Source organism: Falco punctatus (genome assembly GCF_963210335.1).
Source record: "Falco punctatus genome assembly, chromosome: Z".
Lineage (NCBI taxonomy): Eukaryota > Metazoa > Chordata > Aves > Falconiformes > Falconidae > Falco > Falco punctatus.
The window spans coordinates 22,674,579-22,699,798 of record NC_137586.1 but is presented as its reverse complement, the minus strand read 5'-3'; the positions used below and the strand labels follow the sequence as shown (position 1 = coordinate 22,699,798).

At 40.5% G+C, this 25,220-nt stretch overlaps 1 long non-coding RNA gene across 1 annotated transcript in view; it reads left to right on the top strand.

The window, feature by feature from the left end:
* LOC308056911 overlaps positions 1-25,220 on the top strand; it is a 348,740-nt gene that overhangs the window by 305,884 nt on the left and 17,636 nt on the right. The window lies entirely within an intron of this gene.

The window sequence follows — 25,220 nt, the reverse complement described above, 5'->3', positions numbered from 1 at the left end:
ATGCTTTCCTATTTCTGATGAATGTATCTGTGACAGATTGCACAGGCTGCTGGGCACAGACTCAAAAAAGAAAAAAAAAAAGTCACATCTAGTATTCTTCAGCAAATAGGACAATGTGTTTGTTAAGCATGGTTTAATCTTAGTTAAAGTATTGACATAATGACTGCAAAAAGGGGGTCCATATTGCCATCTATCAGCAGAACTGGGGAGGCCCTATGGCTGAACTGGAGCATATTGCAAGGACTATGCACTGTGACAGAGAGGCAATGCCAGTGGTTTTACAAGGCTGTGGTCTGCTCAACTTGGAGAAAGAAGCTTAGCTGCAGGACACATTTCCATGCTAAACAAAGAAGCCCATTCACAGCCCTACACTTGGGAAACTGTGGGCAACCAACAGCTTTTCTGTTTAGCAATTCTTCTACTTGGCTTACAAGAAACTTTCTTACTGTTTCTCCCCTTGTGCTGCATGGGATGAAGTTTAGAAGATACTGGTTTATGTTAAGTATTTGTGTCACGTGCCAAGTTGAGTACACTCAGTAAATTAATAGGCAACTGTAGATATTTGCAGTTTCTCCTAGAATTCTATAAACATTTTTATCATAAATTCAGTTTGAAATGGGAGCACCATTTCAACCTTACAGACACTATAAGGCACTACAGGCTTCTAATGTGAAGACTACATAAATCCTAAACAAGCAGAGGAGGAAAAGACTCCTGACAAGACTGCTCTGTGGTTCACAGCACTCATACAGAGCCAGGGCTGACCAGCAAAGTCAGCAAATCCCAAGACAATTACGCCTTGTTCTGAGAACAGCAGCATCTTGAATCAGTAACAGTGACCTCTTTTTTTGTTTTTCTTTTGTGGTAAGGAGTGTGACTCACAATAGTTCTCACAGATACAAGTTCTCCTACCTCAAATATTACCACATTATAATCTTCTAAAATGACAAGCAACTTCAGCAAGCTAGCACATCTCTGCTGAACACCATGGTTTGCCGCAAGTCTCTTCTTTTTGTGGCACTATAGAGCACAAATAACGCCAAAAAAACATGTTCTTGGGCATGAGGAGCAAACCACTTTTGTGGGCAAGTAACTACATTTGTTCACAGCAGAACTGTTTAAAAAAATAGTTACAAAGCTAAAGTCAGTCTACACATTAATGTAAAGTGCACTAAAAGCAACATGTGTTTCTCTTTCTGTAAAAAATACATGTAATGAAAAAGTTTCATTATTATGGAAGCTCTTCTTTCACAACACAAGGCGGTACTACTTTGACCGCTGTAAAATCATTTAATGGCACATAATTACAGTAGATGTGCCTTGATCCATCTTTTTCTAAAGAAAGAAAGAGCTCATAAAATAAACATTTAACCAAATAACATATTTGTTTGCAATAAATACAGAAATGAAAAGCAAGGATCGTGTAAGTAGTGTGCTACTATCTTTCTGTCAGTGTGCCCCACAGTCCCTGGTAAATAACCCACTTCCAAGACTATTATTTTATGTCTCTCTCCTTTCCATGGCCCTTATCTTCTCTTCTGCCTCTGTCCTTTTAGATGTTGCCATTGCTTCATTTTTATGGTCACAAGAAATGTGTAATTTTCATTACTGACATTCCCATTTGCATCTTGAGTTTGTTTGTGGTATAAAAGGAGGAACAGCATTTAGATGGACACTCGATTTCTGTTCAGTCAGATACAGCTGAAAAGGACAGTTTTCCTCACAGGACATATCCCTTTATTCAGGGGAGCACCCAGTGGTGTAACATGTTTAGGATTAACATAAGGATTAGTGATTCCTCCTCAGGCTGGTGAAATGGGAGGCATCCAAAAATCTACCCCTTGGTGACACCCTGCTCGCTGCCCATCCAGTGCTGCTCTCCTTGCTTTTTTACAGGCTTTTCACCTTTTTATCTCTGCTTGCCTATTCTAGCTTATAAGTCTTCCCTTTTTGTTTAACCCACAACTGATTTTTCATCTTGCTTTATTCTTGTGCTTATATACCTATATATACCTATATAACTATACCAAGGGAAAAAAAAAAAGAAAAAAGAAAAAAAAAAAGAAATACAGGAGTCTGAATACCCAGCTGAAATGAACATAGCTGCCTCTAGGAGCTCAGACATGAACTGAGGCTGAAACTGAAGGGCAAGGAAAAAAGGGGAGGGGAATTTGGCTACAGTACAAAATATTCCCCAGAAAGTGTTTTTTGGCAGACATACTTAATTTTGCCTGCTTTTGGCTTATTAGTAGTATCCAGGTTTAGCATAGTCATCATTCTTCAATCCTAGAAGAAAAAATAAAAATTGTGAAAGGCTTTTTTTGCCTTAGAGTGGCTACAAAACAAAATGCTTTTTTGTATTAAAGGTATTTATCATGTATCACCAGCAGCATTTGAAGTGTATTTGCATAAATATTAAATCTATTTATCTTAAATGATCCTTCATGTATGCAAGTACTTTTAATTTTAAATACAAATGGTATTTTTCTGTGACATAAACATATCGAGTGTGCAACTTCTGCATTTATTCAGTTTAATAATAGGTAACCATAAGCTTTTACTGCACTTACCCCTGCAGCATGAATACTGATATATAAAAAAAAGTTACACTATTTCTGTTTCATGCTTCAGTCCCAGCAAATCAGCCTGGCCTCTCTGTCTTCTTTTACCCTTCTACTTTGGTTCTTTTAAAAAAGAGTAAATGAGGTATGTGGTGGACAGAGAAAGTTCTTCACTTTCAAGACCTGTGTGCAAATAGGCACTGATAAAAGCCTTTTTCCCCGATGGAAAAAAACCCAAACCCAACAACAACAACAACAAAAATAGAGAATGAACTAGACTTGCAAAGGTTATTTGGGTTTTTTTAACTTTAAATTAATTGTCTTTTACATAATGAGAAATCAGAGAAAAAGAGTTATTTTCCTCCACTGCAAGCTCATGGCTGTACAACAGTGTCACAAAACCACCACTCTCAAAAGCTGAAGGAAAGAGGAGCAGGGTGGGCTTTCCATTGCTTAACTTATCCCAGCTCGACTGGGCTCAAATAGATCTCCCTCTCTAGCTGTCAGTATTAAACACCAAAGACCTTCCACAATGACACATAGTAAATGGATAAACAAAGCTTGGAATTAACGAAGTATGATATAATTAGCTTATATAAAACAATGGGTAATCAGGTTTATAAACAAAAGCATTCATAAATTTATATCAGCAAGGAAAAGGATCTAGAAAATGAGGAACAATTTTTAGAGACTATTCCTATCCTTTCAAGCTCTGATTTTGCAAACAGATTTACAGGGACAGTATTTCACATGGGAACACCACAAAACTGGCATTTCTCAATTGCCCTAGGGTTAGAGTCAGGGGCTTTACTGGTTTTTTGTGGTTTTTATTATATAATTGAGGTTATGAAGAAATCTTCCAGCTGAAAGCCACAATTAAGAAAGAAATCGGGGACAAGAAAAGAAAACCCAGTCTGCTGAACCATTTCCATCAAAAGGGAAAACGGTCAGACCATTTTCCTGTCTAGTTTATCCTGGCTTTTATCAACTTAGATAAGAGTTTGAGTATCCCATGGATTAGTTTATTTGTACATTGCTCCAGCATATGGTTAGGCAACAGATGGAAATTAAAATAAGTATCATGGTGAACCTTGATTAATCTGGAATAATTTAAGTAGATTTAGTAATTTTAATTCTTTACTGGTTTAGAGAGCTAGTGTTGCTAACAGAGCAAAGCTGAGGGGGAAAACCCTGTAACAAAGTAAATTTGCTGCAAACTCTACTCTCCTGGAAATACTTACACTTCAGTATCTTAGCTTAAATATCTATATATTATATATAAAATAATATAAATGGAAGTTATTTAATGTGTAAGAGAGAAGCATTAATCTATAACATTGGAAAGGTTGTACTCTCATCCTGCTCTTATTGAAGAAAAGCTTGGGTTTAGAACATAAGCTTTATAAAAGCCAACATAATCTCTTCACTGGAGATTTTTTGCTGCCTGAAATAACATGTATGTATTATTGGACTATATACCTAGAAATGGAAATTTCAGACAATTCAACCAATGTCTTTGCTATTTCACTACAGTACAAGCATTGAGCATCAACATGAGCCAGTGGCAAACTTTGCAACTATTCAGAATTTGGACAGACATTGACAAATAAGCTGTTTCTTACACTATCCAGACAGTTACAGTTCCAACCATTTAGAGCTCCCACAGCTTAGGAGCAGGAGAGGAATAATTTCAGAAAGACCCACAGTCACAGGCTGCTCCATCTCACTACTGAGATCAAATCCCATCAAGATTCTCATGTGGAAAAACAACAGAATTTGGACTTACTATCAAATATATAACTGCAGCAATTATTAAGCGCTCATAAAACTCTTTCTTCCTAATGAAATTACACACTATCTTTGTTCAAGAAACTAAGCATACCACGCTGAACTAACTTTAGTATCATGACATTGTGTCCAAGGGACAAGCGGTATGAATTAGAAATGCATTTTGTTTTAGCTTTATGGTATTCCACATTCACTGAAAAGCAGATTGCACTCTGGCAAGGAACTTTTGGATCTCCTTAGAAATAATTCCTTTTACAGAATAAAAAATAACAGATAACTGGATTATTAAAGCTGTTTGACTAAATCACTTCTTTACCTAAAAATGTAATGTCCTATTTTTTAATTATAATTAGTTTTGTGTTTTGCCATTTGACTGAGAAAGATATGTTTAGGTATTAAAAAATGCAAAATACGTCATTCAACAGTCATTTTTCACAGCAAAATAATTTAATGTGTGATAATTAGCTGCAATGCCAGTGTGCCTATCTGATTTAGTACTTTCCTCAATTCCATTTATGTTAACAGTTTTACAATTCTATAATTTTCTGTTATGTATCCAAGGATTTAACGATTGCATTTTGTACAATAAAACAGAGAGAAACTATTCAACTGAAGGAGATTAGTAGTATCAAAAACTGCAATGTGAGAACTGTCTAAATGTGACTGAACTTACAGAATGGGAAGCACTGTCCTTAACACATCACCTCTGGATTTCTTCAAAGATCAGCAAGTTTGCCAATGACACCATTTCGAGTGGTGCAGTCCACATGCTGGAGAAGGGGATGCCATCCAGAGGGACCTTGGCAGGCCAGTCCAAGCGAACCTCACAGAGTTCAGCAAAGCCAAATGTAAGGTCCTGCACCTGGGTCGGGGCAGTCATCAGGATCAGTACAGGCTGGGCAGACAATGGCTTGGGAGCAGCCCTGAGGAAAGGGACTTGAGGGTGCTGGTAGACAAGAAGCTCAACGTGGCCCAGCAATGTGTGCTTGCAGGCCAGAAAGCCAAATGTATCCAGGGCTGCATCAAAAGAAGCATGGCTAGCAGGTCGAGGGAGGTGATTCTGCCCTTTTACCTCACTCTTGTGAAACCCCACCTGGAGCATTGCATCCAGCTTTGGAGCCCTCAACACGTCTGAGACATGGACCTGTTGGATCAAGTGCAGAGGGGCTGGAGCACCTCTCGTATGAAGAGAGGCTGAGGGAGCTGGGGTTGTTCAACCTGAAGGAAAGAAGTCTCCAGTGAGACCTTGCTGCCACCTTTCAATACTGGAAGGGGACTTATAAGAAAGATGGAGACAGACTTTTTAATAGGGCCTGTAGCGATAAGACAAGGGTTGATGGCTTTAAACTGAAAAAGGGTAGATTTAGATTAAATGTTAGGAAGACGTTCTTTACTGTGAGGGTGGCGAGACACTGGAACAGACTGCCCAGAGCTGCTGTGGGTGCCCCATCCCTGGAAGTGTTCGAGGCCAGGCTGGATGGGGCTTGGAGCAACCTGGTCTAGTGGAAGGTGTCCCTGCCCATGGCAGGGGGTTAGAACTAGATGATCTTTAAGGTCCCTTCCAACTCAAACCATTCTGTAATTCTACAATTCTATTAGCCCTGGGAGAGGTCAGTGCTGGTGAGCTGTTTCACAGACACATACAAATGACATTCATTGAAGACACACAACTGGAACTAGTTGAACTTGGTATACAATGAAATTTCACAGTATAAATTACAAACTCAAGTCTCTGGCAAGATTCAGAGCAGTTATGTTAGTGTCCAAGTGGGAGTTTAACATTCAATGTACTTTTTAGACACCCCCACATAAGCATATGTAGAATTTGTTTTAATAGGAGGTGGACATTCTCCTGAACACAGGAGGCTATAAAATGGCATTTTAGATGCTATATGGAGGAATGCATGGTTTCCAAAATCAAAAGAAGGATGGCAGCCTATCCTAGATAAAGGGAAACTAAAAGCTTTTCTTTTGAAGACTAAAGAGTTGATGCCCATTATTCCTCAGACATTTGTATTGCTATTCTATTTTCACATCCTAGAAATACATAAGAAACCCACACGGGAGCCAATCCATACATAGCTTTGCTATTCAGGCTGTCTAAGGATAGATGGCTTTGCAATGATACAGATGTTATAGTGGACATCTTGCATGCAAAGGACATCCCAGAGAATGGCTGGAAAAGGGCCAGCAGAGAATAAACTCTGCAGTGCTTTTAGATCATTTGGTTTCCTCCATGGTCTAAACCTCGTGACACCTTGTGAGAGATAACACTGTTCAGACTTACAGACCTGGCTTCTCAGGGTGGCTGCTGCAGTGCCACTGCCTGGAGGCATCCCTCCTTCTGAGGGTGGGCTGTCCTGTGCACAGGCATGCACCTCTAGGTCCAGTCCTCCAACTGTTTTAATGAGGATACTTCAGTAGAGAGATGGAGGTCTGTTTGGAGGACCTGGCCACTCACCAGCATTGCATGCCAGAGGAACACAGCTGTCATGTCAAGAAAAATTAAGAGTAGCTCCTACGCAATATTTTTCATTTGCACTTCTATGTGATGACAGACCATCATCCCCACATACTTTGCACCTTCTTATTTGTGAGAAATCATTGTCTCTTTTTAGGAATCTTCGGTATGGCTGCATCAAGCACCAGAAACAACAGCTTCAGAGGGTGTACTTGCCTGGAAAAAACAGAACAAAGAGACCTTTACAAAAGAGTCCTCAATACCATATATTAACTTGTCTGCTGGAGCTGAAGAAATCTAGTATGCCCTTCAGCTTTATCAAACTAGCAGCCATTTCTGCTCACCGCATTTCAGTGCTTTCCAATGATACAATGCTAAAATACCTTACAAAGGGATGTTTAAGTTGTTCTTACCTGTAAAAAATCCAGTCTATGACTAATTCTGTATCTGTTTCTCAGGATTCCTACAGGTACCTACACACAGATCGTTACATTTCCTTACAGCTGCACTGTTCTTTAGCACTGATAGTTTCTGTGGTGTGAATGGGAAGGGTATGTCACCAAAGGATGAGTGGCCAAAAGCATTTACCCTTTCAGGATGGCAAATTCCTGTGTGATGGCCTAATTTCTCCCAGGTTATAACCTCAATTTCATCTTATCCCTTACTCCAAGTCTTTCCTAGCAGCACTATTACATTTAATCTCTTGACATAAACTCTCTTTTATTTTATTTTATTTTATTTTATTTTATTTTTTTATTTAAGGAAAATGACCGCATCCTTCAGTTCATTCCTGACTCCCCTTGTCCTGACAGATCTAGTGGAGTAATGACCTCCCACCAGCAGGTGTCAAAAGGCAGAGCAGGTAGTACCAAAATCTGCTGCCATTATGGAACCTCCACACTGTGATCAGGGCACACTTGCAGGACATTAGTGACACCTCTGAGAAATGCGTCTGTTTCTGACAGATGCTGAGTGGCCATCTAGAGCTCCAGCTACATCACCACCACACTGAAGCCATGTACCACAGCAGCAGCACGTGCAGCTGATGCAGCACTGGGTGCTTGGGCTTTGCAGCCCTTGTTTGTGTGAAGGACTCAGACACCCACCTAAATATGGCTGTGTGAGCACTGTTTAAAGCACACATTAGAGAAATGTTAATGCTGACTGATTTCTTAAACGTGAGAAAGGCAAGTTAATTTACTAATAAACATACTTCCCTGCATAGTTTTCATGTATTCCCATCTTCCTCAGAATTTTTCACCTTAAGACCATGGCAGGCTTCTTTGGGTAAGGTGATGCCTGGTGTCCTCTCCTCTTCTGGTTGAACACTGAGAGATAAAGAGGGCTTGTCTGGGTCCTGCAGAGTAAACCAAAATCAACCCAAATAAAGTGAGAAAGTCAGGGTGAACCCTAGCACAAATGGATGTGTGGAAAACACATCCTCGTTCAAGGTAGAGAGCAAGTAGTTAGGAATTGGATTGCATGCAGTAGGGGCACAGACTGTAACAGCAAAGGTCTGATACACTTTTGTGACTGGCATTTCATATCAGATGTTTATTGACTTAACTGGTACATTTTATCCTATAACTGAACATCCCTGCAATTTCTAACAAAGAGGGGATGAGGGGAAGCACAAGGAAAACCCAGCAGTTCTGAAACGCTTCATCTGCATCAGCAGGGGTAGCCTTCACCATATGGATGGAGACAAATGGAGGGCATTTTAAAAGCAAGCCCTTCTTATTTAAAAAGACAGTGGATTTTAAAATTAACGGAAGTGTGGACAGGTTGCATCTAGAGAGAAAGTTTTGTGATCACTGGAGCGCAGCAAACTGGAAGGAAAATTAAGGAATAGGTATTAAACCTTCCATCTCCTTGTCACACCAGAAATGTAGGTGTGGTGGTAACAAGTACTGATGAATATTTAATGTTACATCACTGATGAGATCAAAGGCAGTGTTGCAGCCATTACTGTCAGATGGTCAGATGGCTTGAATAAGCATGGAAGGAATTATCAAAAGATGATGTACCAGCACATAACAGCTGAGGGCTGGTTCAGAGATAAAAGTTATCGATTGAGAAACTAATTTTCATTATTTGCTTCATCTTGAAGCAATGAAAGCCCAAGACTAGACAAGTACACAACAACACAGAGAATAACAACTCAATATGAGGGAGTAATAAAGCACCATCATTTTGCCTAAATGTATACAATCTGTAAATCATATAGGCACCTATACTAATTCATTATGTGGCTGAATCTTGAATGTACATGAACATAACAGTGCATGAGACCTTATTCAGTGGCAATTACATGCTTCTTCAGAAGCAATGTGGCACAAGTGGATATACCATAGACACACAGTGTGTTTTTATTATTTATAATACTAATAATTGTTATATAAACTTTTTCTCTCTGACAACCGGAAAGCAGCACACAAACTTTAAGCAGTTCAGGACACAAGACTGGGAAAGGCAGGCAGACTAGTACAGCAGAATCACAAAGACCCCTGTAATCTCTGTGTTAAGTGGCACATGGTCAGTTATGCCACTATCCTGGAAACTATATTGAATGCTTTATAAAAAATATTCCTGTTGTCCATCATCTTCTCCAAGGAGGAGTGTCACACTCTGGGGTTCTTTGTGCCAAGTTGCTTCAGTTTGGTGTTACTGCAACACACAGCAGAGCGCACAGACTACAAGGGCAGCCTTATGTTGCACATTCTGGGTTTGATTTAACCAGTTGCAAACTGGAGAATCAAACTTGCTGTTTTCTTCTTTAGGCCATAACTCTATGTTAAAGCCTCAAACTCTTTCCTCATTGTTATGATTTAACCCTGGCTGGCAACTAAGCCCCACACAGATTCTCACTCGCTCCCCCCGTGGTGGGATGGGGGAAAGAATCAGAAGGGTAGAAGTAGGAAAAAATCGTGGATTGAAGTAAAGACAGTTTAATAGCTAAAGCAAAAGCCGCACACACAAGCAAAGCCAAACAAGGAATTCATTCACTGCTTCCCATGGGCAGGCAGGTGTTCAGCCATCCCCAGGAAAGCAGAGATCCATCATGTGTGTTGGTTACTTGGGAAGACAAATGTCATCATATGAAAGTCCCCCCCTTCCTTCTTCTCCCAGCTTTCTATTAAGCCTGATATCATATGATATGGAATACATGTTTGGTCAGTTGGGGTCAGCTGTCCTGACTGTGCCTCCTCCAGCCTTCTCGCTGGTGGGGTGGTGGGAGAAGCAGAAAAGGTCTTGACTGTGCAAACACTTCTCAGAAAAAAAAAAAAACTTCCCTGTATTATCAACACTGTTTCCAGTACAAATCCCATACATAGCGCCATACTAGATACTATGAAGAAAATTAACTCTATCCCAGCCAAAACCAGTACACCCATGGGTGATCTTAGGATTGCATTTGCTGTGGGAGATGGTTAGAACTGGAGATCTTCAACAGGCTGCTGCTTCGTATGTGTTGCATACCTTACTCTTTAGATACATGCATGCTTTTGGCTGTAAGCCTAAAGCAATGATGAAGGCCATGAGCTGAAATGAACCTTACGGAGTATGATAAAAAGACTGCTACTGTTAGGGAGAGACTGGGAAGCAGTAATGCATGGCAATCTAGAGTCTTTCAAAATAAAGAGCCTTAAACAAACATCTAAGTAAGAGACTACAACATGCCTGGTTTGCTAAAAACTTAGTAAGGAAAAAAAATACTAGTCAATTTAATCAAGGGAATAATAGTTTAAAAAAAAAGAGCCACCAACAGACAAAAAAGCAGGCTACACTGGAACAGCCAAGACAGACAGCAGGACAGGGAAAAACAAGAAATTTTAAACAAGTAATAAAGTTAGATTCTGCTTTTCATGAATCACGTGCATCAGGAAAGTCATACTAGAGCAGTACCCCTGGTTATTAAGTAACTGGTGAGATCATGTTCATTGCTAATCTCAAACCAAGAATTTTGGGCATTATTAAGCTACAGCATAAAATAAAAGTGTGATAGAAACACTACAAGGCTTTAAATGTGGCAACAAGAGCTCTTCAGGGCAGGCAGGTGATGTCTGTGACAGATGCTGAAAAAAGACAATGGTTCGAACAGTGTACAATCTCCATCTTGTTTCCCTTCAAAGGGGTGAAATAAATATGTATATCATGTACATAATGTATATCATAAGTATAGCTTAAAAAGCAGGAGTCAATGTTCTCTTAAGAAATTGTTTTCTCCCTTTGCCATTCAGTGAGCATGGAATTAAATACTCTAGCTTTCAAACAAATAGTATTTAGCCTATAAGCAGTTTTATTGATTTTGAAGTACAACCCGTTCTACCTGTAGCAGAGACCTATCATGAGTCTCTGTAGCCTGCTTATGGGTTCTCATGCTGCATATGGCCTAATTTACTTGAGCAAAGTGAAAAGGTGAAACTATTTCTAAGTTACTCCAGTAGTGGAGTGAAAGAGGAATGAACACACCATTTCATAATACCCACAGGGACCGGGACCAGTACTTTCAAGTCACTGTTTTATAAATGAGAAAGGCATTTAAAGCACACTTGAAATCTTGCATGTTTTCTGCATGCCTCTCAGAAATATCTCTATTGTGGTAACACCCCACTGCCCCAGAGTCAGAAAAGCATTTTGCCAATATCATACAAAACACTGAATAGAATTACCTCAGTGAAACAAGGGCCAAGGAATGAACACAGACTGCTGGAAGAGTACCAGAAAATGATGCACATACCTAAGCCCTATGGTGGAGAATTGTGGGGAAGTCAGAAAGCAGACAGCAAGGTGATAAAACAGTAGTGCAAGAGCTACAGGGAGTTTGGGCCCAGGTGGTTACTGCAGCAGGTCTATAGGGGCTGGTGGGCACAGCAGTTGCCACTACAGTCACCACAGTCAGTGTGGCAGATGGTCATCAAGGCACACCTGCCTTGGTAAAATGATGGAAACTACCCCATAGACCCCAGAGTGGCAGCCAGCCCATACAGTGGTTTGAACACTGCTATAGGACACACCTCGTAGATCTCAGGGAAATCTTTTGCTCAATAGAAAAAAAAAAAAAAAAGAATATTAAATAAAATAGATGTATACACTTCACTAGATCAGGCTCCAGGGAGCTGGTGGCAGAGCCTACCAAGCCACTTTCAATCAGTTATCAGCAGTGCTGGCTAACCAAGATGGTTCCAGCTGACTGGAGGTTAGCAAATGTGATGCCCATCTACAAGAAGGGCAGGAAGGAGGATCCCAGGAATTACAGGCTTGCCAGCCTGACCTTGGTGCCTGGGAAGGACCAGATCATCCTGAGTGCCAACACACAACACATACAGGACAACCAGCCAGCATGGTTTATGAAAGGCAGGTCCTGCTTGACCAACCTGATTTCCTTCTATGACACGATGACCCATTTTTTGACATCATCTCCCATAGCACTTGCTTGGAGAAACCGGCTGCTCATGACTTGTATGGATGTACACTGTGCTGGAAAAAAAACCACCTGGCTGCCTGAGTCTGTCCAAAGAGTGGTGGTGAATGGAGTCAAATCCAACTGGTGGTCAGTCACAAGTGGTGTTCTCCAGGGCTTAGTATTGGGGCCAGTTCTGTTTAATATCGTTATCAATGATCTGGACGAGGGGATCGAGTACACCCTCAGTAAGTTTGCAGATGACACCAAGCTGGGCAGCAGTGCTGATCTGTGGGAGGGCAGGAGGCTCTGCAGAGGGGTCTGGACATGCCAGACCGATGGGCCGAGGCCAGCTGGATGAGGTTCAACAAGGCTCCGTGCCGGGTCCTGCACTTGGGTCACAACAGCCCCACGGAATGCTACAGGCTGGGGCAGAGCAGCTGGAAAGGGCCTGGTGGGAAAGGGCCTGGGGGTGTTGGTTGGTGGCCAGCTGAGCATGAGCCAGCCGTGTGCCCAGGTAGCCAAGAAGGTCAACAGCATCCTGGCTTGTGTCAGAAACTGTGTGGCCAGCAGGGCTGGGGAAGTGATCATCCCCCTGTGTTCGGCACTGGTGAGGCCGCACCTTGAATCTTGTGTTCAGTTTTGGGCCCCTCACTATAACAAAGACACTGAGGTTCTGCAGCATGTTCAGAGAAGGGCAACAAAGCTGGTGAAGGGTCTAGAGAACACGTCTTATGAGGTGTATCTGAAGGAACTGTGTTTGTACCCTTTGTTTGCATATAAATCTTCAGGAAATGCTTCTGAATATTCATCTTCAGTGACAAGTAGAGACAAGAGAAATCTTTGTAGTTTGTCTGAAAAAAATGTTTCTGTTAGGTGTACCAGCCAGCTGTCATTCAGAGTTTTGCAGCTGGGGTGACTTCCCTCACTGTTTAGTCTTGGTGGCTTGCTTCTTGTGTGAAGAAACTCTGACAACAAGTTTTTAAAACTCTGAAGTTTTTAAAACTTGCTCTGTAGCGAATGAACAAGCTGACCACTTCTATCAGCCTTTTGCAACAGAGTTACAGGAGATAAAAGGGAAAATAGATTGCAAATATTTTTGAAATGTATTACATATCCAACAGTGCCCAAATGGCTGTAATCCATAAAAGTTTCTCAATAAGCAGAAAATGAAGATAAATCTCAACCCAGCAGAAAAGGAAGATGAAGCAAACTGGAGACTTTTAGTGTGGGTTTTGCTTGCTTGTTAGTTATTTCTAGCAATTTGTCCTTGGCTGTGTGACCTCAAAAAGTGTTTACGTTTTACAGTTCACAACTGCAGGAACATATTTTTTCTGTTCAGTCCACAAGATTTCTTTATTTAGCTGGGTTTTTTTTTAATCTTACGGTGTCTTCCAGCCATAGAAGTGTGTATCTTTTAGGGAGAAGAACTACTCATTTGTTTTAAGTAGGAGTGAAAGCCCTGTTGCCACAGGATGATGTCTCTTTCTGCACTGACACATTGCTGTTTTCATTGTGGGTCTGCTCCCTCCCTGACATAAAGTGAAGAAAAAACTTTACATAGCATTCAGATCAAAATGCTGAAGAAATACTGGTTTTAATGCTTTCCCTCTGCAGATATACAGCCTACCACAAAAACAGTACAGCTTTCTTAGGGAGCCATCTATGAAAAAATCCATACCATTACTCCCAAATTGTTCATGCACTCAATACCTCTTGACACTGAAGTTACTTGAGAATCCTACTGCCAGGTACAATGATGGCTGAGAAATCTGAGAGCTCTTTAGCTCTTTAGAAAGTTCCATGTACTTTCTTCACTAGGGACACAGACTGTTATTACCGCTTCTCTACATGGCATGGCAACAAATTTCAGGGCCTGCACTAGCCCTCTTATGCAACAGGTAAAGGTATTTTGTTATGACAGACCTTCACAAAATAGCCTAACTAGCACTGTTTGTACAAAACATGCAAGAAATGCTTTCATACGGACATATAATGTATAGTTATTAGACCTGGAAAATACCTCCACACAAACAACAAAGCACATGAAAAACCACACAGTAAGCTAGAATCATGTGATGTTACCTTGAGCAATTGTCTGAGTTTTAAGACAACTTTTGCCAAAGTGACCCAATAAGTCAATGGTAGAAACAGAAGTAGAAATCCAGTTAGATAACTTTTACAACATACTGCCTCCTGAAGATCAGATTTTCCCATCAGCTACTTCACTATAAAATACAAGATCACAGATGTATTCCCTTCTGCTCCATAAATGGGTCTCAGAGTTTGAATGTGTAAATTCCCTAATGAGGCACAACAAAGAGTATAATATCTACCAGGAGCTCAACAGTCATAGCTTTTTAGATTGGAAAGGTTTATTCAGAATCCTTGCCTCTGACAAGGTACATGTTAATTGATAAGTCAGCTCTGCACACAAAATAAAGACTCGTTTAAGGCTGAAAAGCATGTATGCCTAAGGTCGGAGACTCATTACTGCCTCTATTTCATAACTATGCAGTAGAATTAGATGAGTGTCTAAAGGATGCCTCATCAGTAATATTTTAACTTAGAAAACTTAGAGAAGTATTGGTAAATTATTAATCTCAGTTCTTAAATGCAACATAAATACACCAATGGTTTGATAAATATTTCTACAATTGAAACAGTCAGTTTAGCACAAATTTGAAGAGCAAAAGCACACAGTTAACATATTCTGTAACAGTCAGTGTAAAGACAGTTAAAACCTAGTCCTGTTCTTATAGAAAGTAAATAGACTTTGATACTCTCAAATTAAAACATAATAGAGCCTTTAATTTTCCATTTGAACTGATTGCTAGTGCTGTCAATACAGTATTTTCTGTGAATGTACCCCGTTAAATTACAAGGCTCTCCTCAAGCCTTTCAAAGGCTTACTCCTTAAAGCTGAAATTGCATCCTCATTGATAGAAAGGACTTTTTCAGGATTACATCATAGGCTTTCTTACAGAAGAGGTCACCTAACACAACCTTCTCATGCTTTTTTTCCCCTAGAGTGACTTATGTCAGACGCTTCAGTGGAAGGCAGGATACTCCTACAACCCTGTCAAGAGGAGGATATTTTACGACAAAAGAAAAAAATGTCTTCCTGACCCTACCTGATGATTACCTTAGGTCACGAAGCTTCTTGCTTCTACAATGCCAAAAAGATAGTTTCATCTTTAGCAAGGAAATCACTTTATTCCTGGATTCTGTATCTGAACTTTAAGGAAGATGTTGAAGACTTACATCTGTATTACAGCAGAGTACAAGACAGAAAACATGCCAGCAGCAGCAAAATCAAGACACATCTGCATCTCTTTAGTACATCATTTCAACCCATAAAAAAACACCATCCCAAATACATGCACAGGTGCAGTTTAGAGCATAGAATAGCATTCATTTTAATTGTTCTTCTCAAGCACTCCTTTTGCAGAAACATAATAATAATGCAATATAGGTTTGAAATATTATCTAACAAATATATCATAATATTATCTACAGCGCTACTCAGTGGATAACTTCACAGTTTTGACTCATCACACACAATTAAATTCATTCTAAGAAACAAAAATAAAGAGGATGAAGCAATATATAAAAGCGACTGCAATGACTAAAAACACTCTCTACTTAAAAATTGCATGTGCATGTTACTGTGCATCTCTGTAATAACTCCCTACAAAATCTCCCTATTTATTCAAATTAAGAAAAAGAAACTCTTACTTTCTGAAACAAGTAAAACTCAGTTACTTCTCAGCTCCTAGAGAATGACCACCCTTTTACTGTGCGACTTCACCTGATGAGGACTCTTTATAGCTGCCATCACCGTGCAGCAATGAACAGCTCGCAGCAGGCAGTAGCATTTCCAGGAGTGCCTTCAAGACCAGTACTATTGCAAGGGACCAGACAGGTTTGTACACATATGATTATCAATACTGCCAGAAATACACAGTTTTTCAGCCTCCTACTCTGAAAATCCTTGAGAAGTCAGAAAAATGAATGCCTCTAAAAAGGTTGATCCTCTTTCCTATTCCCCGTTAATGTCTGTAATCTGGAAATATTATCCACCCACACTTACTGCTGCATACAGAGATCTGTGGGATCCAGTAGAATAATTGGCTTGTGGGTACTGAAAGAGACCACTTCTTTTCTTTAGAACTACATGCAGCAGGACCCACAAGTGGGTCATAAAGTGTCAAGATTATAAAACACAACAAATGGCAATTCCTCTACTCATCTCAGCACTTACAATGCTCTGTGCTTCAGCACAAACCTGTCTTAATTGCAAAGAAAGTGCCCTGTGCAGCATGCAGAGAATGGACATGGTGAAGGCACTTCAGCCAGCAGGCACCGGTGCTGGCGACCCTCAGCAGCTGTGGTAGAAGGGTGGTTTATCTGGGCTGGTGTCAAAGGCTACCTCTGAGCCACCACGGACATCATGATTGCTCACCAAGGCATCAAAAGAGGATTTGCACCCTCTTGTAGTTTGAATAAACAGCAATGAGCTGTATCCTCTGCTTTACTTGCTGTCTGACATAACTTAAGTCTGTAGCTTAGATTCGTCTCTGAGCAATGCCAGTGGTACTGCTGTACTTAGTCGAGATTGTGTTAAAATGTCACCATCGCCACTCCACTTCTCTAGAGCTGCCATAAAATGGTATTAAATGTTCTCTCAAAAAGTTCAGAGTATGTGTGATGTTTATACTGTTCTCTTGGTGTTTGTACTAGGGTAATACTAACGTGCATACAGTGTTACTGGAAAAAAAGTCTGCAGATAACTGTTTTACTTCTCTTATACATTTCTAAATAAATTGCTGTCATTGTACATGAACACTTTTGTAATGCAATACTTACTGCATTGCACAGGATTCTGTTATCTTGCAAAATCAAGAAAGTGCTTAATGCCTGCTGAATTAAGAATCCCATCCCAGAACCGGTATGTTGCATACACAAATGCCCCCTCACTAGTCATTACAAAGGATTTTATTCTTGTTTGCTTGCCTTGGTTTTTAAATATAGACTAAGAGAATTAAAAGCCTCTCATATAATACATTTCAAACCTTGAGTATTCAGAAGAGAAATAGGTATTTTAAAACATTTACATTCTGGATTAACTAGGGGTAAATCTTACTTCTTTCAAGAACGGGATTACTTCTCAAATATTTATGCACTGCCACTACATAGCTGGTTAACAGCAAGCTTAATTCCTAATGTAAAGATAATTCCACACCTTCCTAAGCTTAAAAGAGGGATGTTAAATTACACTGTTTTGATCACATTCCCTTTGAAAGATTAACTTTAGATTCTTAATACAAACTGCATTTTTAGGAAGGAAAGCACCCTACGGGTTTGATGATTTTCAAATCAAAACAAGCCTTACAATGCTCCAGGAGTTTATGGAGTGTCTTTCCTACCTGGCTGTTTTTCATATCATAAATACAAGATTTCATATAAGCTAAACTAAAGATAATATTGAGTTCTTCTTGGGCTTCTTAGATAACTAGTCTGTACATGCCATCTGCCATAACATTATTATAGAAGGCTATTCTATAAATCTAGCCAACCAATTTACATTTCCTTGCTTCATGTACCTTTCCAGATTTTCCTCCAAGCAATTCCTTGTTTTAGAAACCCCATCTGCCATCATCTATCCTCTCTTCTTTTAAACCCCTCTTCAAAATGCTCTTCATCAGACCTGAAAATGCCAGTCTGCCTCCTTGAGATATGGTATAACAATTTATATTTTTGTTGAACTCATAAGTTATGCATCACTCACCTATGCTGCATTCTGAAGTTGTTCATGGTCATTTTTCTCATATGCTAGTAGATTTCTAAGTATTTTTAATGCTTTCAGTTTTCAGCTGGCTTTTACTATGGGATGCAGTTCAGTAAAGTTTAATTATCTGAAAGAGTGTTTGCTGGTACCAAACATGGGTTTTGTATGAGACCTGAATAAAATAGTGCCTTTTTCTGAAAGAATAATAGAATAAGAGGGGGTTTTAAAGACAAATATTTGCAATATTATGATTTTTAGTCTACAAAAAACCCACATTTGTGTACTTGTTCATCAGAGCTATTTGAAATTTGTTGCTTGTTTCAGATCAGAAGGGGCCCTGCAGGGAAAACAGTTTAGCCAATTTTTTCCAGCATGACCATCAATCTACAAAGGATATTCCCTCTTCCAGCAACCCTGCTTTTCTCGTACCCTTATCACAGCATTGGTGCAAGACTGCAAGCTTAACTTCAAAAAAACCAACATTTTTAAATAAATAAGAAAAAACATAAGATTAAAAGATTACTTCCATACAAATCTTAACTATGCTGCATATGCATTTTCTGTTCCTTAGTCAAGTTGGCAGCTGAATAACTCTGCTGCTCACTGCATGCTGTACAACGTGCCTATGCAAACACTGCTGCTGTTCCTGACCTTTTAAGTATTTTGTGCTATCTTAATAGATTTATCTGTATTTAATAATCCATGCCCATGTACAATCTGTTCCTGTACAGGCAAGTCACATTTCCACAGAAGGCAAAACATCCACACCAGCCACTCCAAAGAACTGGGAAGAATAAACATGGCTATGGCCTCCTCATCTCTGAGAACCACCTAAGTGGAGCTGCTACATAAGTTACCTCAGAGGAAGGCATTGACTCAACAACTTTTGAATTCAGCAGTAGATATGCTCATCTGATACATTCAAGGATTCACACAAACCTTGTGTAGTGCCAGAAACCTTGTCCTGTTCTTATCTAATAAACTAGAACATATGGTTTAGTTGGAGACTAGTTTCCAGGAGGCTAAACCAAGCAGGATCCAACATAGTTTATACTGAGGTGACTCTCTTTGCCAGTAAAGGTCATCTAACACATACACTTTTCATAATATTGCAGGTGTAATATAAGATGCAGGAGGACCCCATACAGGATTTCCTCCCTTCCTTGCTGCAAAGGACATGTTTAGGGAGAATTTACACATACATACCTTCATGAGATGTAAAAGATTTTTATAAGGTAGGCATGATTCTTAACAGAGCAATAGCACAGAGGAGACAGTTCAAAGTATTGTAACAATCTTCCCCTCATCTCCATCTAAAGTTCAAAGCACTTCCCAGCTATAAACTTTAATTGTGTTCCTTATAACTCAATGCAGACAAGACACAGAAACTACTTTAAAATGAAACTTATCTTTATTTTGTAAAGTTGTGATTAGCAGGGAGAAAAACACTTAGCCAAGGTCCCTCCAGATCAATGTGTCCTTTAACCTGTCTATCTACAGATGTCCACTGTACAGCAAGGTACCGAAGCACTTCTTTCGGACTGCGCTTCGCAAACAGCATGCCAAAATGTGTCAGAAATTCCAGTTACAATGCCCTTTGAAGTCCTCCATTTATCACATATCCTTACGTTCCCAAAGATGTAGCCATTTATAAGAGAGAGAATGTTAAATCATAATCTGTTCTGTCTCATAGCACTTTTAATGTATCACATGGTCCAACAGCAACCAAGTTCAGTTCCTCTGGGGACTCCACACTTGCTCAGGTTCCTATTAATCCAGTGCCCAGAATTCACAGCTGCATCACACAAGTGCTGTTGGCTCTGTTTCCCTAGGAAAGTCCCAGGTTTTAAACTTTTATTTGAAACTGAAAATCAAGGAAAGTCAGAAAAACTGCACTGCTATAGGTGTAAAAACTGAGGTGTGCATTGAGAATGACTTACTGTGCTTCGTAGTATGGAAATTGTAATTGATCCTCATTTTTGCTGAGTCAGAATCCAGTATATGCAGTATAGCAAAGATACAGTTATGTCAAGCTACAGCTTAACATAAGGGAAGCTATGCAGCTCATGAGTACTTTTCCACTGGCTATTTTTATATTGAGAATCACATGCATGCTGCAATGTTATAAACTAAAGTGTATTAGCACATTGCAAAATTGTCTGTTCTGCATATGATTCAAAATTAACAACTTTCACCCATCTCCCTGTTTCACACAGAAGTTATTTCTGCACAGATACAGGCTGCGTATGAAATGCACACCTGCACTACCCAGAGCATCACATGAGGCCCGTCCACTTCATTGCCTTCTGCAACATTGTCTAACCCCAGACAAACAATTCAGCTTTTACCAAGAGACAGGACAGGTCTCCAAGGCTATTATCCCAAACAGCTCAGTCTGTTAGCTCTGCGAGCTTTCTGACTGGGTTAATATAAAATAAACTTCTCTTCCCTACACCTTGGTAGGTTATTTTAGGTCAATTTTTGTATTACACCCTCAGGCATCATTAATGACAAAGGGATATATCAACCACCAGACATGACGCAAAGTTTATAAGGTGAGTAACTTTATGGTTTCTCTGAGTTTTCTCACAAGATTTGTAGAGTAGAGTAATGAAAACGAATGATGAGCTGCCATTAATTATCAGAGATCTTATGTGTCTGTCTGTGTAGGAAAAGTCTTGAAAGAGGAAGATGAAGAAAAAGTACTTGTAAAACTGAGAAAGACACACAGGAGGAAAAACACAAGTGGAAAACAGGTGAAAAATTTACATAATTAACAAAATCAGAACAAAATCTGCCTGCCAAAAGGAAAAAGGGTGCAATAGTCTTTCTAAGGAACAGCAAAAAAAAGTGTAAGCTATCGTAAATGGGGAGAAAAACAGGCAAAGTAGCTGCAGAAAGAGAGGAGGAGTTTATTGGAAAACTCACATAACATTGACATCCTAAGCTCTGTAGACTAAAATCTTCCCATCCTGAGCCAATACAGGTGGGAAACAAAAGAAGCATTATATGCTTTTTCTGTCTTTAGCACAAAACATGAGAAATTGTGTAATAAGCTGATGAGCATTTTACATTGCCATTTCACTTTCTGCAGTTTAACATACTGAGCACTTTAAACCAGACAGCGATTATTGTCTTCTCCGATTTTGTAAGGGAAAATGTGTTAACTGCAGAAACAATGAAAACATTCCTAGAGCTCCAGTCTCCCAAACTGCAATACAGAATAGGAAAAATAACTATTCTTTCTCTAACACCAATGCTGCTGACATATGAAGAGCATGGTTTTACCAAAATCTGGTCTTCTGCCTGTATTTATACAGGAAAATCAGGAGTATGTACACGTGAATGACTAGTAATAAGCTTCATTGCCTTTTTTTTATAGGCAAGCAAGAATGTAGAGTTGACAAAGATGCATGTGGGTACCTGAGGTTTTGAAAGGCCAGTGCTGGCTCTTGCTACAAAACACAACAGATGCTACTGTTCTCACCAGACATGGAGAGCAGCAGGTTCCACAAAGCAAGGCCTCTCATTTTAATTGGACTATTTTTAAGTGAAAATACAATTCAATGCCCAGGATCTGACAATTCAAGTACACACAGAATAATACTGTGCTGCATAGTCCCTTAATATATGTAACATTCATTGATATTAAAATGCTTTTAAGGTGGACTGATTCGTTTATTAAATAGCTGGGTTTCCTGAACTGGAGGTGGTACTAGTGTTTTGCTTGCATTAATCCAAAGGAAAGATTTAGAAGCATCCCCTAAAAGTGCAAAATTTCAGATTGAGGCAACCCTCTATAGTACTTCTCTATAGGTGGACCCCTCTGACAACAAACAAATTTGCCTGAACTTACCCTGAGGCTTTATGATCTGCCATTGTTTGACCTGTGACAATGGCTCACAGTCCAATTTTTTTTTTTTTTTAATAGCAAGTTGAAGCTTGATCCATTAATTGGGTCTGTGCCACTTGGGATATGTTCACCACCTTTGCAGTCAGCCTCAGGGTGGCTAAATTGCAGAAATTCCTTCTGAGACCTATTGACCTTTTGGGAGAAAGGAATACAAATTTTGTAGCAAGCTGGAGGTTAGGTGTGACACTACTGGAAATTGCATCTTTGACTCAACCAAGCTTTGCACAAATGTGACCAATGGGGTTGTGTGTCTTCTAAAGAAGCTTTTGACCTTCCCTGGGCTGGCCTGGCTCTCATTCTTGAGCTAGGACAATCCTTGTAAAAGGAAACAGAAGGAGTAATAAAGCCACAAAACACTAGGCAAAGCAGAAAATGGATGAAGTTCAGTGCAGAAAAACGCTAGGTTTGCACACAGGGAAAGGACAGGCCCTGAGCTGTGCATTAATACTCAGTAGTGAGACCTTGCAGATGGGACAGGCTCTTGCACAAACCAGAAGCTCCAGGTTCAGCAGCAGTCAAAAAACCAAGACATGCATTGGGAGTTATTAAGATAGGAGAAGAGAACAAAACATAAAATGTAATTGCATCACTGTTTGCAATGCATTGAACACTTCAAGCATTCCTGATACCCCAGCTGCAAAGGACACTCATCAGAACTGGAAAATTTTCAAACACAAGGCAATAAATATACTCAAAACTCTGGAGCAGCTTTCATGAAAGGTTGAGCAGACTAAATTTAGACAGCCTGGTAAAAGGAATATACTTAGACAGAGGCTTGCAAGATTGTAATTATCATAGAAGGAGTGGATAGGGACTGTCTGTTTCCTCTGCTAATGCAAATAAACAAGGCCATCAAATGAAGGTGGCTGGAGCCAGGTTCAAAAACAGTAAAAGGTAATACAAAACTGGTCACACACAGACATGTGGAGCCCCTTGCTAGAGGATCCTGTGGATACTGGAACTTCAGGTGGCTTCAGGGAGTGGCTAGAACAGTTATTTTGGATTTTTTCAAAGCACCTGTGAAGCAACAATTAAAACAAAGCCCTGCTGCAACCAAATGTCCTAGCAGCAGCTGAATCTAATCCAATAAAAGAACAATGTTAAAAAAACCTCAAAACATACCTTACCTTGCTTTCATCCAACCTGCTGCAGTCTCCAATATGTAAGTCTGCCAAAGATTTGAATCCTTTTTAACCATCTGAAAGTTTTTAACAATGTTGTGTAGCAGATGGACAGTGGTATGAACCAGTCATGTTCCTCTTTAGGTCTGGTGGTACTGCTCTGGTCCCTTTCACTGCTCCATGTGCTCTCAGGACAGCAGATATCCAGGCATGATCCAAAAAAATCAGTTCCTCTGCAGAACAGCACCACATGGCTGTGTTACATTTCACAATAACACGGGGGAAAGCAAGTTTTTAGCTCCTCAGGTGCAGGTCACCAACACTTCTAGTTACACCTAGCAGACACTAGTGAGACGTGAAGCACAGGAAGATGCTCAAGAATCAAGACATGGGGAATAGATTTCAGGGAAACCTTACTTGCAACTTCTGCTAACCTCAACATCACACTCATGTATGAGAGCTAAATACTTATGATTTATGCTGCAGATCTACTATTGAAGGTTTTTTAAACTCTACCCTTCCTTCATTAAGTGGATTTATAATCTGAAATATAAAATGTGAAAGTTTAATTTGTAAAGGATTTTGAAAATCTTCACGCAGCAGTAGCTAAACAACATTGTATTCCCTCATGTCAGAACACTACAAGCCTAAAGCAGCCCACAGCAACCTCAATTACAAAGAGCTTTGTCAAAGCTGTGCATTTCACAAGGTACCTGAGTGCTCAGAGATTATGAGGTAATAGAAGCTCAACCCCCATGGTAAATGAAAAAAACATGCCTGTTTGAAGGGATCTCAGATGATGTCACCTCCAGCAGCAGTGGCAGGGTATCTGAACAGGCCAACTCAAGACAAAAAAAAAAAAAAAAAAAAAAAAAAAAAAGGTGCAGCACAACTCCCAGAGCAAGCAAGCATCATCTGCCTTGTCCCATTCCTAGTAATTCCTGTACAGTCAGTTGACAGTGTCCAGCAACAAGCCCTGCTCCCTGCACCCACCAGCCTTAGGCAGCTCTCCAGTGAGCCCATTCTAAACATCTGCTCTCCCACCTTCATTGCTCAGTGCAGCACTTCTGATAGTGTGCTAAAAATAGTTATCAGAGATTAAAAACCTAACAAAAAGTTCAGCTTCACAGTTTTGAAATCTCTTCTGAAAACAAAGAGAAAACCCAATCTGAAGTAATGAAGAACACACAAAGATGGGGGAGACTTTGGGAAATGAGAAAGAAACAGTCTAGAGATACACTGGCTATGCACAAAGGTGCCAAGAGGTGCCATAGGGACATAGACCATTAACCCATGGGTCAAGAGTAAGTTGAAGCTAGCAAATGTCATGTGGGATCTGTAAGGAAGGGACAGTGGGATGCTTCACTATTCAGCAGAGCTCAGGCACTGTGTGTGTATTTTTCTGTATTTGCCAGGTACCTTTCCAGAGAGAGCTGCTATGGCAAACTGTCACAGAATACAGAACGGTCAGGGTTGGAAGGGACCCCTGGAGATCATCTAGTCTAACCCCCACTAAAGCAGGTCTCCTAGAGCAGAATTGTATCCATATGAGTTCTGAATGTCTCCAGAGAAGGAGACTCCACAGCCTCTCTGGGCAGCCTGTTGCAGTGCTCCATCACCCTCAAGGTAAAGAAGTTCTGCCTCATAGTCCAGTGGAACCTCCTGTGTTGCAGTTTGTGCCCGTTGCCCCTTGTCCTGTCACTGGGCACCAATGAAAAGAGCCTGGCCCCAGCCTCTTCACACTCACCATTAAGACAGTTGTAGACATTGATAAAAGCCCATCCCAGTCTTCTCCAGGCGAAGCAGGCCCAGCTCCCTCAGCCTTTCCTCAGATGGGAGATGCTCCAGCCACCTCACCATCTCTGTAGCCCTCACTGGACCCTCTCCAGTAGTTCCCCGTCTCTCTTGAACTGGGGAGCCCAGAACTGGACACAGCACTCCAGGTGCTGCCTCACCAGGGCAGAGCAGAGGGGGAGGATCACCTCCCTCGACCTGCTGGCCACGCTCCTCCTGATCCCTCCAGGATCCCACTGGCCGCCTTGGCCACAGGGCACACTGCTGGTTCATGGGCACCTTGCTGTGCTCCAGCACTCCCAGGCCCTTCTCCGCAGAGCTGCCTTCCAGCAGGTCAGCCCCAGCCTGTGCGGGTGCGTGGGGTTGTCCCTCTCCAGGTGCAGGACC